At 43.2% G+C, this 20,833-nt stretch overlaps 1 protein-coding gene across 1 annotated transcript in view; it reads right to left on the bottom strand.

Moving 5' to 3' along the window:
* Positions 1-2,693: 2,693 nt before the first annotated feature.
* LOC140909751 (bifunctional protein GlmU-like) overlaps positions 2,694-20,833 on the bottom strand; it is a 114,369-nt gene continuing 96,229 nt past the window's right edge. Inside the window, exons 2-4 of the transcript XR_012158344.2 lie at positions 17,395-17,448; positions 9,505-9,712; positions 2,694-8,875 (exon numbers count right to left, since the gene is read on the bottom strand). The gene's annotated coding sequence lies outside the window, so the exon portion shown is untranslated. The remainder of the gene's footprint in view (positions 8,876-9,504; positions 9,713-17,394; positions 17,449-20,833) is intronic.

The following is a 20,833-nucleotide window of genomic DNA, read 5'->3' as shown; positions in this document are numbered from 1 at the left end:
TTGAACATTTTAAAACCAGCAGGCCCAGATAACTTGCTTCCAAGAGTTTTAAAAGAGCAGGCTGACGAGTTCGCTGGGCCGAAAATTTTTTTTCAGTAAGCCTTGGAACAATGTGGAAGTTCCAGAAGACTGGTAGAAATCTAATGTTGTGTCAATATTTAACCAGGGTAAACAGGATGATACGGATAATTATAGGCCTGTCAGTTTTATATTGATTACCAGCAACATAATGAAGCAGTTGATGAGGGACTCAATAAGGAATTAAAGGAGCATAATATAATTAACGCCAATCAACACAGGTTTATGGACAATAGGTCCTGTCAAACTAACTTGATATTTTTAAAATGAGATAAATTTAGTTAATTAAAGTAACAGTGTTGCTGTAATATGCTTATACTTTAGTATGACATTGAACTTGGTACCACATGACATTTTGATTTAAAAACCAGAATGATGTCACAGACAGAAGTTGGTCCAATAAATGACATTACCTCACCCACCTTGTCTCTCTAATAATCTGGGACCAAGACAGCTACGACACCACTGCATACCTAAAATTAACATGGCACACATTAAATAGATGAAAAGCTGGCTAACTGATCAGTCTTAAGATGTAATTGTAAACAGGGAATTATCATCAAATGACTGAGTTTCTAGTGGGGTCCCTCAGGGATCAGTTCTTGGCCCTACACTATTTAACATTTGTATCAATAACCAGGACAAACATAAAATCACCACTGATACAGTTTACACATGACACAAAAATTGGGGGAGTGGTACACAACGAGGACAGGTCACTGACTCAGAGCAAGCTGGATCACTTGGACGCAAGCAAACAGACACAAGCAAACAGAACGTAGAAGAATGTAGGCCATACTTACAGGACGGGGGACTCTATCTTGGGAAACAGTGACTCTGAAAAGGATTCGGGGTTGTGGTGGATAATCAGGTGAACATGAGCTCCCAGTGTAACACTGTGACGATAGGAGCTAATGTGATCCTTGGATGCATAAACAGGGGAATGTCATGTAGGAGTAGACAGGTTATTTTTTCCCTATATTCAGCACTGGTGTGACCACTACTGGAATACTGTGTCCAGTTCTGTTGTCCATAATTGAAGAAGGATGTTGATAAATTGGCGAGGGGTCAGAGAAGAGCCATGAGAATGATTAAAGGATTAGAAAACCTGCTTTCTAGAGATTGACTAAAGTAGCTCAATCTATTACGCCTAACTAAGAGAAGGTTAAGGGCTGACTTGATCATGGTCTAGAAGTACCTACATGAGAAACAACTATTTAACAATGGGCTCTTCAATCTAGTAGAGAAAGATATAACATGATCCAATAGCTGGAAGTTGATACCAGACAGTTTGAGACTGAAAATAAAGTGTAAACTTTTAACCATGAGAGTAATTAACCACCGGAACAACTTGGCCTTGAAATCTATGAATCTCTCTTACAAATGGGACAAGGAGAGGGTGATCTTTTGTGGACATTTCTTCCATGAAGTGGAAACCTCAAGCTTTTATTTTGTTAGCAAAAAGCTCTCCTACCTCTGGGCTCACTGGAAGCCCCATAATCTCTTATCTAGTCTCAGCACGGCAGCAGAAGCTTTAAAAGCTGCTTTATCAAATGATCCGAGAGCCACTTTCCCCATGGTGAGTAATGGGAGTTAGGCACATTGGGCCTGATCCAAAATACAATGAAGTCAATAGAAAGGCTCCCGTTGACCTCAGTGAGTCACAAATTGGGCCACTGGCTCTTGAACCATGCATGCAATTCCTACTGATAGCATCTAGAGTTTCACTAGAGTCAGAGGCCAGCATAGGGCCCACTGGGAGAAGGATGGTCTGAGCATCAAATTCTGCCTTCAGTTAGGCATAGATTTGTCTCTGAAAAAATCCACTCTCCCCCAAGAAAGTGCAGTTCCCAAAATTCACTTTTTAGACAGTTTGCAAACCACCTGAAAGAGGGAATGGTTTTGCTTCCCAATGAATTCCTTTAACCCACGCCAAAAGTTATTTGTATACCAACATCTGAAAAATACGGCTCTAGGGTGGAAGCGACTTTGTTTACGTTAGCTGGAATAACATTTGACTATGAGCCTGAATTAATGTGACGCTAATGGCGGTTTCCATCAGGTTATACCTATCTGTCAGGTAAAGCAGAGAGACAAATGCCAAACAAAGTACTCAGGGCAGCATGTGGATTTGTCACTCTCCCTGGAGAATTCAGAAGCCATAAGCAAATGAGTGTATTACACTGATCCATGTACGTAGCTATTTTTATCTGTAACACACATTTTGACAATGATTTCCTTTTGAATTCCATAGGGCAGGCAAGAGAATCACAAAAGAAGTTTTTTATATTACTTAGAGGGGAGGCAAATAGAAGGAGATCATACAGGTATACAAAACGATGCCTGGTATCTAGAAGGTCTGTTAGACATTTCTATTTACCCTTTTTCATAATACAGGGGGACGCCCAATGCAGCTGAAATGCAACAATTTAAAACCGATGAAAGAATACACTCTTTCACAGAATGTATAATTAATCTGTGGAATCCCCTGCCGCAAGATATCATGAAAGGGAAGAACTCAGTCGGATGCAGAAAATGATTTGAACACAAAAACGAGAGTTGTGTGTGTTGATAAACAGATAGATACACAGGTAAAATACATACACATAGTATACTTGTTTATATACATTTTGTGATTTTATTAGCCATAAATAAGAGACGAGGACAATCACAATGTGTATAAATATTGCATTACTGAGCCACACACATACTGCTCAGCTGTTTAGACTCTACAATTAGTGATTCCTCATATATGGTTTACTGTTATGATGCTATATTATGTCTGCTAAAGAAATGCTTGTGGCAGCCCATTCTAGACTTCTAGTACTAGACAGCCAAAAGGAGGCATATGGTAGACACAAAAATGTGTAAGCAGAGACTCATATAAAGCCATATGTATGGGTTAAACACCGGTCAAGGGACTGATCCAAAGCCCAAAGAAGTTAATAGAAAGATAGCCATTGGCTTCCAATTACTTTGGAACAGGCCCTAAGTATAGTAACACCAGCCCCAAATCTACATAAAGATCCATTAAAATGAAGGGGCAGGAAATTCCTGCTGCTTTTGTAGAACACAGAAACCCACGGCCAATTTCATTGTATGTCCTTTTTTCCTTCAAAAGAGAAGAATCTGTGACTCTACAAAAGTTCCAGAGGAGCATAACATAAAATGGTTCCAAAGGCTTGTTTCTTTAGCAGTATTGGCATAGATTCCCTCTATGTTAAATGCAGCTGCAGCTTAAATGGCACTAATATGTGACATGCAACAGGGAGTTACGCTTGTAAATTTCCAGGCATCCTTACCTACTCTACCATATGGAACACAAGGGGACTGATTTTGCTCTGATTTATAGTAGTTTTACAATGCTGTTGCACCGCTGACTTCAGTGTAGTTACGCTCCTGTCAGCAAAGGCAGGATCAGGCCCAATGTTAATTGAAAACATTATAAAAAGTAGCTATTCAGCATATGCAAAGCCACTTTTCAAACCTAAATAGCTCTGTCATTTCCAAATGGCATGTACTGCCTGGCACTGTGACATCATTTGCACTCACTATGAACATACACGTTCAGAACAGACAGCTGGTTTATTTTAGGTGAGGGGAGGAGGGACGGGGGGGGAAGAGTTCCAAAGAAAAATATGCAAAGAAGGGGTGTGTGTAATACAAAAGGTTGACCACCCTGTGGGAAATTTACCATGTGATGGGGAAGCAGACAAAGCAGGTGTATGAGAGGGGCAGTGGCATGTTTCCCATAGAATTATCAGCCTTTTAGATTAACCCCACTGGATACAATGTAAAATTTTGCAGAAAACTTGGTTGTTATTTATTGTCCACAGTATATCTGCTATGCAAAGAGCCAAAGATATTACACATCCCCTCGCTTCTGGAGACCGAGAAGAGAGAAAAAAATACTTAGTTCTCATACATTTCATCAGTAGATCTCAAAGTGCTTTCCAAAGGAGGTCAGGTTCATTATTCCCATTTTACTGATTGGAGAAACTGAGGCACAGGGAGGAAATGTGACTTGCCAAGGTCACCCAGCAAGTCAGTGGCACAACCAGGAATTGTATGCCGGTCTAAGTTCCAGTCCAGTGCTCTACCCACTAGGCCAGTTGATTTCAGAAGCTTCATTTATGACTAATGTTTTATGGGTTTTACGACCATCTTTGGGTACCTTAATAGAGGTGGCTGGATGAGGCTTGGTAAATATAAAAAACAGATCGGAAGGAGACTGGTGCTTTTATTAAAACAATTCCCCATGAGGTGAGACACTTATGTCAAAAGGGGGTGGGGGGAACTATTCATTGGAGAGGGTCAAATCTGTTTGACAGAAAATGGCATTTTCAACAAAACATAAATTTTCTTGAAAAATGTCAATTTCTATCGATTTTGGGGTGGTTTCTTTAAACAAACAAAAACAATTATAAAATTTTATGTTCATCTGCAGTCAATTCCCTACCAGCTGTACTGCCTCTCGTTGAAATGCACACTCCCCACTTCCATTCATGCGAACGTTCAGCGGAAATGCTTTGAAAAATAGATTAAGTGAGGGGGGGCCAGAGAGGGGCTGCTTGATGTCCCAGATAATGAATGGCCAGATTTTGGTGGCAGCATCGGTGGGGTTCCAGTGGGCAGGATGAGGCTAAATGGGGTTAAAATGAGCAGAGCTAACTGCCAAGGCTCCTGGCCAACATAGAAGGTAGCATAGCTGTAGGGGGAAATCACACTGTGCCAGGTACAAGCATATAGCAAGTTACTTACCCTGCAAAACAGGGGGAATCTATGAGGCAGACTGTGCTGACTGCCAAGATCTTCCTCCAGGCAGCTCCTAGGGCAGCATAAACAGCTGCCTCTTGCAAAGCCCAAACTAAGCCCTGAACACTGACAAATCAATATGCTTTAAACACAAAAATAACCGAAACATCCCTTCCTTGTTTACTTATCTGCCAAGACCTGAGTTTCAGGTTCTGTGTCTCCCCTGCAAGTGTTGATGGCATTATTAACACCCAAAGAAATGCAGAGATTAGAGCACAGGGCACTGTTTAGCTCTGAGTAACGACAGCTGCTTTGGGGGGAGAGATCTAGAAGCTACAGCTCAGGTCTTGGCAGCAAAATACACTTTGAAGTTCACCCCTGATCCTGGTACACTAGGTTATGTCTATCAAAATCAATAGGAGTTTTCTTGTGGAATGTGGCCTCCTATGTACATTATGTATTTGTTTGTAATTTTAAGCCAGGGATGGAAGGTTGGGGGGAAATCACTTGAGTTTGCAGAGCTCCACAAGTTAAAAAACAAGAAGTGGGACTGAGGCAGGTCAAGAGCCAGTCAGAGGAAGGCTTAGAGATGTATTCAAATCAGCTTGGAAAGCCTTAAATTTTTTATTCTGAACTAATGAAATCCCATCCTTGGGTACTGCCAGACCCAGCACTTTCTCTGAACGGGCTTTAAACCCTCACTAAGACCACACATGAGTTGGGCTGTGCATCTGGGATCTCAAAGGGTTTTGCAACAACAACAACAACAAAAGTAAAAACAAGGAGGAGTCCTTGTGGCACCTTAGAGACTAACAAAAAAGTATTTATTTTCCTTGTCAGCTCACTTTTACATTGTGCATTGAGGACCTGATTCTGCACCTGCTGAAGTCAATTGAAAGACCCCAGTTGTTCCAAAAGGAAGGAATTCAGGTTCCTTTGTGGCAGAATGAAATTAGCTCAATATACGGCCTAACATTACAGGCCTGCTGCTATGGAATTGTCTAAAACTACTTGGAGCACACACCTCTGGAACAGTTACAATCCCGCTCTGGCATAAACCAGACAGATTAAACAAACAGAAGGTAATGACTGTGACTTTTAAACAGCTCCCCCATGACTATACACACTTCCAAAGTCCCCCCTCCCCCTTCTGTGTAACAGTTATTAGTGAGTGTTGTAAAACAGAGAGAGCAGGGAAAGGCAGAGAAAGATCCTAGCTTCTTGGGAACATTTTCCAAATTGGAGATTGATTTTCCACCAAAGAAAACCTCCCCTTGCTGGCTAAAATGCACCGGGCCACTTGAGCATGGCATTTCTCAGGTGGCCATGTGCCCCTGCATGCTGCTGGATGGGCAGAGGAGAAGGGGGCATAACTGCTTCAACTCTTTTCTACCTTCTCCCCAGCCCAAGCTTTGCTCTAACCAGGGAGGGGCAGTTGCTGGGTGGATTTATTTGGCACGCAGGTCATTTTAAACTGTTGCATCCCAGGTGGGCGCCCGTCACAAACACAGTGAGGAAATCAACATGGAGAAAAAATAGGCCCAAATGGCACCTTGTCCCCAAGGTTGGGAGAATGAACCCCCCACCCCCAGGGCTGCTTTGCATAGCTACATATTCCCCTTCAGGATGAATTTTGCTTGCAACACCCATTCAGACAGTGGCACATGCTGACTCAGGGACGCCACGGGGGGCTGAGGGGTTTTTATTTGCATACACACATTCTCCCTTTACAAGGGAAGGGGGAGGAGGAGAATCTGCTTTAAGATAAAGAAAGCTGCCACTAGTTTTTCATTAACATTCAGAAAATTACTGCAAAGCACCAGAGGGGGCGGGGGGGGGGGGCGGTTTATACCCTTGGCTGGGAATCAGGCACCAGATTCTCAAGAGAAGGAGACAGATTTTGCCAGCAGAGCTGTATGGTTACTTCTTACCTTCTTCCCCCAAATACACACCTGAGGACAGATTACTTCAGGGCAATTAAAAAAAAAAGCCAGGCAGGAGATCTGATTGCTAGGCTACATCTCATATTGAGATCTGGCCAACAAATTAGCAGGAAGTATATTCATGGGCGGGGGAGGGGAACAGGATGATTACATTATTACATCCGAATTTATACACCCCCCCCCCACCCACCCACAGACACACACACCCACCCAACTAAAATCCCCATGCAGAGTTCCCCTTGGAGACTGAGAGGCCTGGGGTTATGCTGGGTACATGGCAGCTCCCCAGGGCTGTGATTACCCAAGAGGACCACGCACCCATTGTGCTTTATTGTTCCAATATTTGTACCTCCAGACAAGTGCATCGGAACAGGGACCTTTTCCCTGAAAATGGTCAGCATGGGGTGAAAGGCTATCATAACTCCCCTGTAAGCCATGGCAGGATGGCTACAATGGGCACAACCAGTTCTGAGTTGTGGCTTGCTCAGAGGGGCAGGTAACAGAAGGGACTGAGCCCTGAGCACAAAGATGAATTCTCCCTTTAGCTAGGGACACTGTCTTTTAGATCTGAGAAGGGGTAAGGAAAATAACTCTCTAGCACAGTAAAGGATATCCTTAAGGTTGTCGCCTCATGTTTGCGTCTGTCTGCTGGGAACACGGTGGATGCTAATCCCCATATGAAATCGAATATGCCCTTTGGGAAGAATCCAGGCCACTGGATTTGGACAACCTGGTTTCTGTTACTGCCTCACCCACAGATTTCTAGTGTGAATTTAAGCAAGCCTGTTGAACCGCCGCGTGCCTCAGTTTCCCATCTGTAAAGTGGGGTGCTGTCCTGGCCCGCGGTGAGGTGAAAATCCACGACGGATTGTGAGAGCCCACCTTCCTACAGACGTCCAAACTGGCCCGGCTTCTTACCCAGCCTATACTGAGTGAGAGCATGATCAGCCGGGGAACAGGGCTATTTTCACCGAAAGAAGCTCATTCAAACCAGCGAGCCAAACCCATTAACAGGGGCTGCCCGGGGAGCCACTAATACACACGTGACTGACACCCTCCCTGCCGTCTGCATTCTGGTGAGGACAGACAGTGCCAGCATGTCATGAAGGAAGGCGTGCGTGCGTGTGTGAAGCCTCCAGAGGTGTGTGAGATGATCTGTGTCTGATGGGTGGGCTGTGAGGCAGGTGTGTAGATGTCTGTGGGTGGGTGTAGGGGGCAGAGGCCGGGGAGGGGGATGAGGCGTGTCTAGTGATGCGTGTGCCCCCGTCCATCGGTGTGCGAGGTCTCTGCCCCACACCTGTGCCTACAACCCGCCTGTGTGTTGCTGTGGGGCAGGCCAACAAAGGAAGTAATCAGCCTCCAGTGTCCCCTTGCTAATAGCATGGCCTGCTGCCTTCGATCCAGCCAGCCTCCTTCCGCCCTGCCCAGGGCTGCAGCCGCTGGCCCGGGTGGCTGGCCAAGCCCGAGCAAAGAGAACCCTTCCCGCAATCATTTCCAAACGCGAAAGCGGCCCCATTGTCATTACGGCGGCGAGATTGCATTCGCCTCATCACAGCGGAGCCTGACAGGTGACTCAATAGGCCGGGGCCAAGCGGCGAGGCGAGGAGATTAGCAGGGCGCTGATATCATTATTTCCGCCTAGCGCAGATTCGGCCGGGAGGCGGTGGTAATTTCTGGGCTTATTAGTCTGCAGGGGGAGGGGGACCCGAGCGCGACGGCTCCCGGCGGCAGCCAGGCGGGTTGTGCAGGACGCGCTGCCCCGGGCGCGCTCACAGAAAACGCCGGGCGGTGCGCCAGCGCCCCGGGAACCCTCGGCGACGCCGGTTCGAGCCCGGCCCGGGGCGCTAAGGACACGCGCAGGTTTCAATGGGCCGCGGTAAAAGTCAAGAGCCGGGCCCCGCGGCAGGGCAGGGAGAGAAGCCGAGGGGACGTCCCAGCCCGCCTCCAGCTCGCCGATCGCGGGCCCGGGTCCTCCCGGGAATGAATGAGCGTCCCCCGGGAACAATGGGCCGCCGACTCGCCCGCGGCCAGGAGGCCAGCTCTCCGGGGCTGGCCTGAGATGCTTGTAGTCGGTAATAGGGCTTGGCCCTCGGCCCTGTCTGAAATGAAACCAAAGGAACAGGAGAAGAGTTCGGTGCATTTAGGAACATTCACCATTGTCTTAGACGGGAAAGAATAAAAACTTTTCCCCCTCTTTTTTTTGGGGTGGGGGGGTCTGATCGCACTTTTCTGGTGGTGATCAGAAAACTCTTAACTTCCTGTGATCGTTCTGAACTCACACCCCCGCACCCTCGAGGAATTTCTTAAGGGAAAAAAAAATACAGGTGGTAAACTGTTACTTTTTCACATTTAAATCAGAGCCCAATTAGGAAGACTCTGTAATTCAATCCTTGAGTGGGTGCCACTGAATTCAATTTGCTTCAGGTCAATGAATATAATGTGAAGTTATTAGCAAAAAGGTCAGGGACTGCATATAAAATATACACACACGACACAAGCCGTGGTAATTAGTACACATTTCACATGTGCTGTTGCTCAGACATATGGTGTAGAAAGTCTTAACACGATTAGATGTTAATAAATGTTCATCCATCTCTCTCTCTCTCTCTCTCTCTCTCTGCCTTAAATTGATTTTAAAGCCATCCCCCTGGTGCTTTCACGATTCACTGAAGGTTAAATATACATGGTTTAGATTTAGAAAACACATCACTTTCGTTAGAGATGTTACCTGGATTCTGAGTCCAATAGGAAACCGGGGGTTCCATCATGTAGAATACTACATCATTCAACGCTGCCTCTTGTTTCCAGTCTGAATAAAATCTCATAAAAACCAATTAACAGTTTCTAGCTGGTTACAGGGAGAGAGAAGCTGTCTGCTCCAGCGATGTCAGGTTTAAGAGCTTTGTAGTTTGCAATCTACCTCCACTCATTTCAGACTAACAAAAGAGAAGACAGAGTAACAATACTTTAAACATTTATTCAGCATTGGAGGGAAAGGCTGGGGTTTTTTTAATAAACTTTTCTATTTTTCCTTTTAAAGAATAACAATTATTTATTCCCCTCCCTGCCATTTTTATGGTAAAGATTAAAAATGGAGAGTGGAAGGTTGGTCATGTGATTAGGGTATGGAACTGGGGACTCAGAAAACCTGGGTTCAGTTTCAGGCCATGTGCTTAATTTGTAATTTTTGTACATTCATAACTGATGCAGCCAGCCCAGAGGTGCCAGGGCTCTGAACTGACAAGCCCAGAGGTGCCGGGGCTTAGCCCTGGCACAAATTAAGCACTGCACAGGCTCCTGCAATGACTTTGGACAAATCACTTAATCTCTCTGGGCCTCCGCTTCCCATCTGTGAAACAGGATTAATAATGCTCCTTTTGTCTGCCTTATCTATTTAGACTGGAAGATCTTTGGGGCAGGACTACATGTGCAGACAGTACCTAGCATGATGGGACCTGATCTCTGCTGAGGTCCCTACATGCTGCTGTGCTCAAAATAATTAATAATAAAAATATACACCTGTGTTTGTGTTTTCCCTAGCTTAGGAGAGACACAAATGCAGGAGCAAATTGAACTGGAGACAGGAGAGCACTCCTGTTTGCTACACAGGGAAGCATCCCTAATGCTTTTCATCACTTACTTATAGTGAATGTCTTACCAAAGGGAAGATAAGAGCAGTGGGTTTCTTGAGATATAGGCCACCTAGGATATGTCAATGCTGCAATAAACTGAGTCCTCAGCGGGCCCAGATCAGCTGACTAGAACTCACAGGACTCGGGCTATAACATGACAGTGTAGACATTCATAGAACCCTGCACAGATACAAAATTTGTATCTGCATCAAATCTGCAAAAATGATCCATGGATATAAAGCGGATATCTGCAGATTTGCAGGGCTTTATATATAAAATTTGGATCTGCATCCATCCATGGTCCACAAAAATGGTCCACAGATATAAAGCAGGTATCTGCGGATGGACATTCATCCTCAGGCTGGAGCCTGGGCTCTGTGACTCCGTGTTTTATTAACATAAGAATGGCCATACTGGGTCAGACCAAAGGTCCAGCCAGCCGAGTCTCCTGTCTTCCAACAGTAGCCCGTGTCAGGTGCCCCAGAAGGAATGAACAGAACAGGCAATCATCAAGTGATCCATCCCCTGTCGCTCTTGTCCACCCCCTATTGCAATGTAGACGTACCCTTAAGGTCATATGCTCCCATCACTCACTTGCCGAAAAGCGTAGCAGCTCTCTACAAAGACTCCAAAGCTTAAGCCCACGCTAAAACCTCATCTTGGGGTGCTGGCTGCCATTCTCACACCGTTAAAATTGTCCCAGCCAAAAGATCTGCAACCTCAGAAAAAGGAGGGTGGCCTGCATACGTGTGGGAGGAGTCAGGGCATAGCTGGGCAAAAGTGTCCCCTCCAGATACATATGCAGAAGGGATTCCTCTGCAGGCAGATCTCCCCCCTTCCCTCTAGAAAGGACTGTCTTTCCGTTCTGCATTTGTTCCGTGCCTAGCACAATGGAGGCCTGGACCGTGCCTGGGGCTCCGAGGCACTTCAGGGATACCAATAAATTATATTAATAGTACAGTACCACACCTTCCTCCCTGGAACTCTACACGGGCTCCTGCACTGGGGACAAATCTCAGTGGAGTTTTGCCAGAGAAGGTTTGTTAGGAGAGTTGGGAACAACTGGCCAATTCCCACCAAGCTGCCCCCTTCAGGATGTCCATGTGGAGATCCAGGTGGGAAGCACTGTAGGTTGAAGCTGTCCAGAAGGAGATGGGAGCAGATGAACAATACAGAGGCCAGTGCTGTCTGTGAAGATGACTCCAGTTCTTGATTCTCTGGAATGAAGGAAGACTTTCCCTATGGAATCTACAGCTCCACAGCGCTGGGAGGCTCCAGCCCTGTAGACCCAGGCAGGACCCCCTTAAGGCATTGGCATCATAGACATGTGCCTATGGCCCCAGCTTCTGGAGTCATGTGATGACAGCAGAATCTCAGCTTTCATTTAAAAATAACATTCTTACACCTCAGCAGCCTTAAAAATGAGGCAGCATATAACTGATGCCCTGTCGTTTGTCTTCAGACAGCTGGAAGCAATAGCTATGAGTAGCATGAGCACCTCGGTCATTGGTGCGGAGTTTTTATACACAGATAAACACATGAGTTGTCAATGCAAAATTATTACACTCAGGGAAGTGTTATTTACACAGGAAGGGCCAAATTCTAAAGTCTTCTCCCAAGTAAGGACTCACTCTAATAGATGAGCAAAAATCATTATTCAGGCAAAACTCCAAAGGAAGTAATTGGACGAAATCCCAAAATATGCGAGTACCTCTCAGATTTCAGCCTAATAAGAATTTTCCCTGAGTGAAAACAGAGCAAAAGCTAAAGACTTCCACCAGCGCTGGCCCAGTCACAGAGGTGCCAGTCATGACTCCCTGATTAAGGCTGAACTCTTGAACATAAAGTGGGGATTCCACCTCTTTGCTTTGTATGGAGAAATCCAGTGTATCCTCCTCCAACCTACAGCACTACTTACTCACTGAGTACAGAATGAGTTTTCTGATACTGTACAAATAAATATGAAATTACAGAACTACTAACTGTGATATGTAACCTATCACTTAAATCAACTTCTGTACCAGATAACAGGAGGATAACTAATGTGACACCAATTTTTTAAAAAGGCTTCCAGAGGCAATCCTGGCAATTACAGACCAATAAACCTAACTTTAGTCCCAAGCAAATTGGTTGAAACTATAGTAAAGAACAGAGCTATCAGACACATAGATGAACATGATTTGTTGGGGAAGAGTCAACAGCGCTTTTGTAAAGGGAAATCATGCCTCACCAATCTACTAGAATTCTTTGAAGGGGGCAACATACACGTGGACAAGGGTGAGCCAGTGAATATAGTGTACTTGGACTTTCAGAAAGCCTTTGACAAGATGCCTCACCTCCCTTCTTAAGCAAAGCAAGAAGGCATGGGATAAGAGGGAAGATCCTCTCAAGGATCAGTAACTGGTTAAAGGTAATAAGCAAAGGGTAGCAATAAATGGTCAGTTTTCAGAATGGGGAGAGGTTAATAATGGTGTCCCTAAGGATCTGTACTGTGACAATGCAGTTCAACATATTCATAAATGATCTGGAAATGGGGGTAAACAGTGAGGTGGCAAAATTTGCAGACGATACAAAATTACTCAGGATAATTGACTCCAAAGCAGACTGCAAGTTGTTACAAAGGGATCTCACAAACCTGGGTGATGGGGCAACAAAATGGCAGATGAAATTTAATGTTGATAAATGCAAAGTAATGCACTTTGGAAAACATAATCCCAACTCCACATACAAAATGATGGGGTCTAAATTAGCTGTTACCACTCGAGAGAGAGATCTTGGAGTCATTATGGACAGTTCTCTGAAAACATCCACTCAGTGTGCAGTGGCAGTCAAAAAGCTAACAGAATGTTAGGAACCATAAGGGAAGGGATAGATAATAAAACAGAAAATATCATAATGCCTCTATATAAATCCATAATACGCCCACACTTTAAGTACTACATGTAGTCCCGGTTGCCCCATCTCAAAAAAGATATATTAGAATTGGAAAAGATACAGCGTAAGGCAACAAAAATGATTAAAGGTATGGAACAGCTTCCATCTGAGGCAAGATTTAAAAGATTGGAACTATGCATGTGATGCTATATGGAATATGAGTGACCATTTATAATATTATATTATAAAATTGCAATGAATCTTACAAGGTATGCCATGTAAGGTATCAGTGGTAAAGGTATGATTGGCTAAATATAATAATCACGTATGTATCATCTTTGTATTGCAAGTTATAAATGTGTGGTATATTTGTATATCAAACTTGTGCTGTGTTTCTGGGTGACACCCCCAGACAGATTGGCATCAGCACTATCCAGCATGCTTGATGGCCTATCAAAGGCAATCAGCTGTACAATTAACCCTTGAGAGAAGGCAGAGGTTACACCTATGAGTCAGCAGGACATGTAGGGACATGCCTGTGGACAGACAACCCCTCAGGGTTTTTCCATGCCCATGGCTGTGAGTTTGGGACAAAGGAAGTACAAACCGCATGGCAAAGGCTAAAAAAGTCAGCCACATCTTCTCCATTTTGTCTTCAATCCTGCTTCCTACCTCTGGAGGAACTTTTCTACAAACTGAAGCATTGAACAAAGGACTGAATGACCTAGTCTATTTGTGGATCTGTTCCAAAGGGACTTTCAAGCCAGCAAACTCACTAACACTGCTAAGAATCTGATATATGGACTCTGAAGTTTGATATATGTATCTGATTGCTTGGACCATTTAACAACTGTCTTCATGTTCTTTTCTTTTATAATAAACCGTTAGTTTTAGATACTAAAGGATTGCGTGGTATTCTGGGTAAGATCCAAATTAATTAATCCAAATTGACCTGGTAATGTGGCTGGTTCTCTGGGGATCAGAAGAACACTTCATATATTTGAGCAGAATTTTTAAATAACTTCTCACTTTACTGGATCTATGTGATGACTGGGAACCAAAGAACTGGAGTGCAATAAAGGGGGATGTGTGATTTCTTTTTTCAGCTTCTCGATAACCAGCATGGGGAATCAGGAGCACAGTTTGTGACTGGTCAGGAGTCTAACTTCAGTGTTAACCTCCAGTTTTGGGAGAATCTGCTCTCCTTTTTGCAGCCTGCCCAGCCCTGCCCTTGACATTTTCAGTGTGGGCTACCCTAGGCACCTCAGGTCACAATTCAGCTTAAAAAAAAAGACGACTAAGAGGGGATATAATAGAGGTCTATACAATCTTGACTGGTGTGGAGAAAGTGAATAGGGAAGTATTATTTACCCCTTCATGTAACACAAGAACCAAGGTTCACACAATGAAAGGTTTAAAACAAACAAAAGGAAGTACTTCTTTACACAATGCACGGTCACTCACGGAAATGAGTTCCACGGGATGTTGTGAAGGCCAAAACTATAACTGGGATCAAAAAAGAACTAAATAAGTTCATGGAGGATAGGTTCATCAATGGCTATGAGCCAAGATAGTAAGCATAAAACCCTATGCTCTAGGTGTTCCTAGCCTTGGATTACCAGAAGTGGACCACAGAGGATGGATCATTTGACAATTGCCCTGTTCTGTTCATCCCTCTGAAGCATCTGGCATTGGCCACTGTTAGAAAACAGGAAACTTGGCTAGACGGATGATTGGTCTGACCGAGTATGAGGTGAATGACTGAAATCATGATACCACTATAATTTCACTCACCTTGTTCTCCAGCTGCATTAATCAGGAATAGCTTCATTATATTTCAACTGCTTTAATATTAAAGTCCTGGGGTAAAAATTTCAAATGACTTAGGAGCCTGAGTCCCATATTCAAAAGTGACGTAGGCACTTGGGGCCCAGATCAACGGTATTGAGGTGCCTATTATTGAAATCCATGGGAGTTAAGTGCCTAAATACCTATAGGGATCTAGGCCTAAGTCACTTTTGAAAATAGGACTTAGGTACATGGATGGTTTTGAAAATGTTACCCCGGGTTTCTTATGCTCCCGCCTTGTAGAAGTACTCTTTGTGCACACTCTATACCATTTGGAGAGAGCTGTGACTCTAACTTGAGGAAGCCTGAGAGCATTTTTGTAAGACAGTTGGGGCATCTTCACCTCCCAAATCCTCTGTCATGTCCAGAGTCCAAAGATTATTTCTCTTTAATCCGGTTTCCAGGCCATCCAGTTTTTCTTCACAATCATCCATTCAGGGAAAAAATTTCACTTTCATCTGACTTGTTTCAATGGACACTTTTGGTAGCTCATTTTCTAAATTCAGGATTTGACATTTGAGACATCACTTCTACGAGAACCAATGCCTGTTAAAATGCTGTCTGGTTTTTCCATCAGGAAGATTTTGAACGTTGCTAAATCTTGGATGAAACCTTGCCACGAAATAGCTGAGTCGCACTGTGATGTTGGTTGTGGCAAGTTAGGTTTCAACCTCTTGTTAATTTTTTGTCATTTGAACCCATTTTGACTATCCAAGAATTATCCAGGCAACTTATATTTCACTTATTTAATCTTTATATATTAATGGAGCATTGAAATATCGGTGAATAAGTATCAAGTGCTCAAGGAAAGCAGAGTCAGGGAGTCAATTATTAAAAAGTTTTTGGCACTTTTTAAAATGTTTTGTATCTCTTTCGGAGATTTGGTGAAATCCAATATGATTCAGCCAAATAAGGTTTTTCAAAGATATGTTTTAGGCAAATGCACTATTTTTTATCTGAAAATTACAGCAGGACCTACAATATTTACAAAGCTAGAGCTCTACTTTTGTATTGGCTTGATGTGTGCTTGTGTGTAAACTGAGTTGCAATCACTCACCATTCTACTGAGCATGCATGGATAACAAATTGAGTGGAATTTCTTATTGAATGTGCAGATTTTTGCAGACAGGCATGGAATGGAACAGCACCCGGAAGGAGCCCAGTGCCCCAAACTGCACACTCAGGGAAACAAGGCTCAGAGAGGTTCTACTTTGCACCCAGCTCTCAACAGACCCACGGGACCATGTAGCATCTGGTAGTAGCCAGGACCATGAGATGTTCCTTTTCATATTCTTCCCCCAACATCAGGAATGGTGCTGGTTTATGAGCCCAACAGCAAGCTTCCACGATGAAGGTTCTCCTTATGCAGGACGAATCATCCCTTAACCAATTTAACTGTCTTGAAGCCTAATTTGCACCACCATAAGAGCCCGAAGCAGCCTGAAAGGGGCTAAGGATCACTGAGTTTAAGATGGCAACAGAACACCCAGAAGATGTCCAGGACACAAATTGAGTTGTGAGAGAGGACAGTTGGGGTCTGATCTGCTTCCATTTGAGTTAATAGCAAAACTTGTGTTGGGTTCCTAGAGAAAGAATAGGGGCAGAGGAAGAGATGGGAATCATTCACATGGAGGTGGTAAATGAAATCCTAGACATAGGAAAGGACAAGAAGGAACGAAAGCAGAGCTACAGAAGCCTACAGTAGAGACGAACTCAAGGATCAGTCAATTATCAAATAATTGTGTCAAAGGCAACAGAAAGATCAAAGAGATGAATACCGAAGAACCCCTTAGACTTAGCAAGGAAGAGGTCATAGGGACATAGGTGAGGGGAGGTTCAGCAGAGTGCAGTTGGAAGCTACATCAGAGGGGATTAAGGAAATAGAGAAAAGAGGACCTCAGTATACACAATTAGCTATCCATACGTTTAACAATGAAACAAAGCATTGTGCTGAGTCCAGTCCCACTAATGACACTGTCAAGCTGTCTGTAGTGGCTCAGGAGCATGAGTACCAACCTCAGAGGAGACTGTTAAGAAGCAGGGCACAAAACCCAAACTGGTTGGGAGTTCTATACTTAGATTCATCAACCAAGTATGAACTCCTCAGGCACTAGAATACCCTTAGCATAGCATCACAGACAGCCCCCTTGGGTACTCTGACCTGTCTTGCCACTCAGGCAGGCTTGCCTTTGTGATAGATGATCCCCTCCACCAAAAATCACAATATTCAGGTTACTCCCAGTCCCACTGGGCCAGTCACTTACCCCTGGTCAATTGCACCTTCGATCTCTCACCGAAGACGATGCTTGTAACCAATCCTGTAATAAATTAACTAAAGATTTATTAACTAGAAAAGGAAAATGAGTTATTTACAAGGTTAAAGCAGGTAAACGTACACACACACAAGTTACAGTCTTAGGTTTCAAAAGGGTGGTAGAAGCTTCTATAATAAGCAATTTATAATGTTTCACAATGGCCTTCTTGTGTGCAGGACCTAACACCTTCTATAGGACACCAGGCTTTACGTTAATTAATGCTTCTTTCCTGTTTGGTGAGTTACACAGTTACAGAGGTTTATAATGCAAACACTTAGTATAACCCGATAACATGGGGTACAGATGTTAAGTGAGATTAATACATGCAGCATCCTACAAGCATTTCTTAAAGTTTAAACATTAAGCACATTTTTGTAAACCTAACATCTATTAACAACACTAACACACAGGTGAGCCAGACTGGTTTCCAGCTCTGCATTCGTCAGTGTTCAATTGAGGCCTAGCGGCCTTGGCATGAGCTGGCATCTGGTCTGCCAGTGTCACAGCACTAACGTCCAATGAAAATAATAGTTGATCTTCGATTTCATTTTCCCCTACCACGAACTGTCTCCATGGCAAATTCTTTTGCACCAAGCTAAGGAGAAGCTACTCTCCCCCCAGGTCCCACCATCATTCTCTGATCCACACCAGTAGGTATGGTGATAAGCCATTTTACAGGTTCCAGTCCAAATGTATCCTTACAGCTGTGACTGCCCCACAAACATACCATTACCCAAGAAGTTGAAAATACAGAGGTTCACAACGGAACAATGTTGGTGAGGCATTTTTGCCTCCATGCCCGGGCTTGCCAGATGTCAATGCAGGATTTGTCATAGTAACCTGGCTGTTCCATCCAATAGATGCAAAATATATGTGAACTGGGGAACAATTTTATAATGACCGTGATTCCCTTGGATCTCTCAGAAGTCGGTCTGGTCTGAGGAAGAATGGTGGTGTAGTCCTTCCTTTAAAGTGAAGACAGAAAAGCGGCAAAAATACTTCTAGGATGCTGGAAATAATGGGCTTAAATATTATACACAGCTGTTCTGATGTTGAAAAATGAGTTATTTTTATTTTATTTTCGAAGGTCGCCCCCTCACCCTGCCCTTTCTCCTGTCTTTAGCCACTGATTTGGAAGACAGTGACAAAAACAGCAGCACTCCTATAGCAAGGCAAGATGATGGTTGCGACAACCCAGCCTCTTCCAGCAGCGCCGTGGGCTCTAGTAGAAAAAGGAAATGCACCAAGACCAATGCTGAACCGCTCAGCAACCCAAGGAGGTATAAGATGTGGTTAAGACAAAGCATTCAAGATAACCTACAGTGGCTGCTGGACAAGGAGGTAAACAGACTGACTTCTAAATGGATTGTAAGGCATCCATGCAATGGAAAGCCATGTCTGCCTGGAAGCATTCATTTCTACGCTCACTTCCAGTCTTGGTGCCAGAACCCAGCAGTACCAAAATCTTCCCTAGCTGTCATCCAATACATCACCCATCACTGTCCAGGTGGTCACAGAGTTCATTTTCTTCTCCTGACACCAGCCTCCCGATACGCACCATCTGCTGGTCCCCCCTCTCCCCGTGTTTTTCTCCTCATGCCACAATATACATAGCTTGAAAGTTTTCTGCTGTGCTCATTTGTACGTTCATGTGCATTTTTTACAAGATTTTGTTTTTCTAAAATCATATGGATGACAATGCTCTTCAATGAGCATGCAATCTCAGAGCGATCTGGAACGTCCTATGCTCCAGTGAGCGAATCGCAGACCTCTTATGTTATTGCTTTCTTATTTAAAGACACGCATTAGTCTTTGTCTATACACAAACCACACAGGTTTAGTGAAACTGATTGTACTAGGATCGGTTTAGTTAAGTCAGTGCAAACTCCTGTGTGGACACTATTTCCATTTTAAAGTGTCTTATTTCAGTTTAAATTAAACCTGTTCCTAATCAACTTAAGGTATTATGTTCAACCAGTGCTTATTTTGATTTAACCAGTTTAATTTCAGTTTAGTTTAAGTTAAACCACTTTACGTTTGTGAGCAGCCAAGCCCTTAAAAACACTGACGACTAAACATTGCCTATAATCTATAGATCACTTCTGTACCTACTTTATGTTCTTTAGTAAGACTAAGGGAAATAGAGTTACACAGTAATACACACATCAGAGTGGTCTACCTTATTCTCAAGGCATGTATCGCTTATGGTATAATGTATAAAGTATAACTCGGGTTATAAGGATGCGATTTTAATAACTGACTACTGAAAATTATTTTTTCCTCCTCCCAAAAACCAGCACAAAATGTCCCTAATTAAAAACAAAAATCTACAGTGGGAGAGATGATAAAACAATTTACCAGATTGTACAAGTGCTAATAATAATGTATCTGGGTGTATGTCTTTTGCAAAGAGCTCAGTATTCCATGATGCCTGACACTGCTTAAAAGTGAATATTAAATATTTTATTAAATATTAAATATTTTGTTTCTGAATCAGCTTTGAATTTTGACTTCTACACTTCCACATATGTTAAGCAAATAACTAGTATCTGAATTTATGGGAAAAAAGCTATTTGCAAACAGTACAAAAATATAAGTCAATAAAAATAAATACTTGAAAAATAAACATGGATATTAACCATTTATATTAAAAAATAGATAACAAGTAAATCCTTCCATGTCTAGGAAAGCACCAAAACAAAAATTAAGCATGAACACATATTGTCTGTAAGTCTGTATAAATATCCCTGTACAGTACCAGAACCAGATCCTCAGCTGGTGAAAATTGACATACCTCCAATCAGTGGATCCATTTACACATGCTGCAGAGTTAGCGTATATCTTCCCTGTGTCATTTAAAAAAAAACAAACCCAAAATAATATTTCCAAAATCTCTCTTTTTCTTAATGTTTCTAAATGGTTCAATATCTTACTCAGCATGCCATCATGTGGTGCTGTTGGATGACGTTCAAATATTTCCATTGGAATCCTAATTGAACTATCATTTGTTTCTTAAATTCACTCTGATTGTTTAATTAACAATGTCTTCAGTGGCTCTTTCCTTGAACTTATCCATAGTGACAATGCTTGCCTGAAGAGTAGTGAAGGTCAACAATGATTAATAAGTTCTTGTTCTTGTTTATTACATTGAAAATGGACTGGCATTTGTAATTTTCTTCATTTACATGTGAATTTAGTGCTTGTGAAAGGGAGGAAGAAAGAATATACTGACTTTATGCAAGGCTGATATGAGGAGGCACTGTCTGAGCTTCCTTACACAGCTCTAGTATTGCATCTCTTTCCTGACCAGGGCCTTTCTTAGTTAGAGCCTGAAAAACACACCTTATTGTGTGGAGATGCTTTGTAGTGTACAGAGATGTGGACTGAG

The sequence above is a fragment of the Lepidochelys kempii genome, chromosome 3, assembly GCF_965140285.1.
Source record: "Lepidochelys kempii isolate rLepKem1 chromosome 3, rLepKem1.hap1, whole genome shotgun sequence".
Lineage (NCBI taxonomy): Eukaryota > Metazoa > Chordata > Testudines > Cheloniidae > Lepidochelys > Lepidochelys kempii.
Note: the sequence above shows the minus strand (reverse complement) of the source record. Positions and strands in the feature narration are given on the sequence as shown.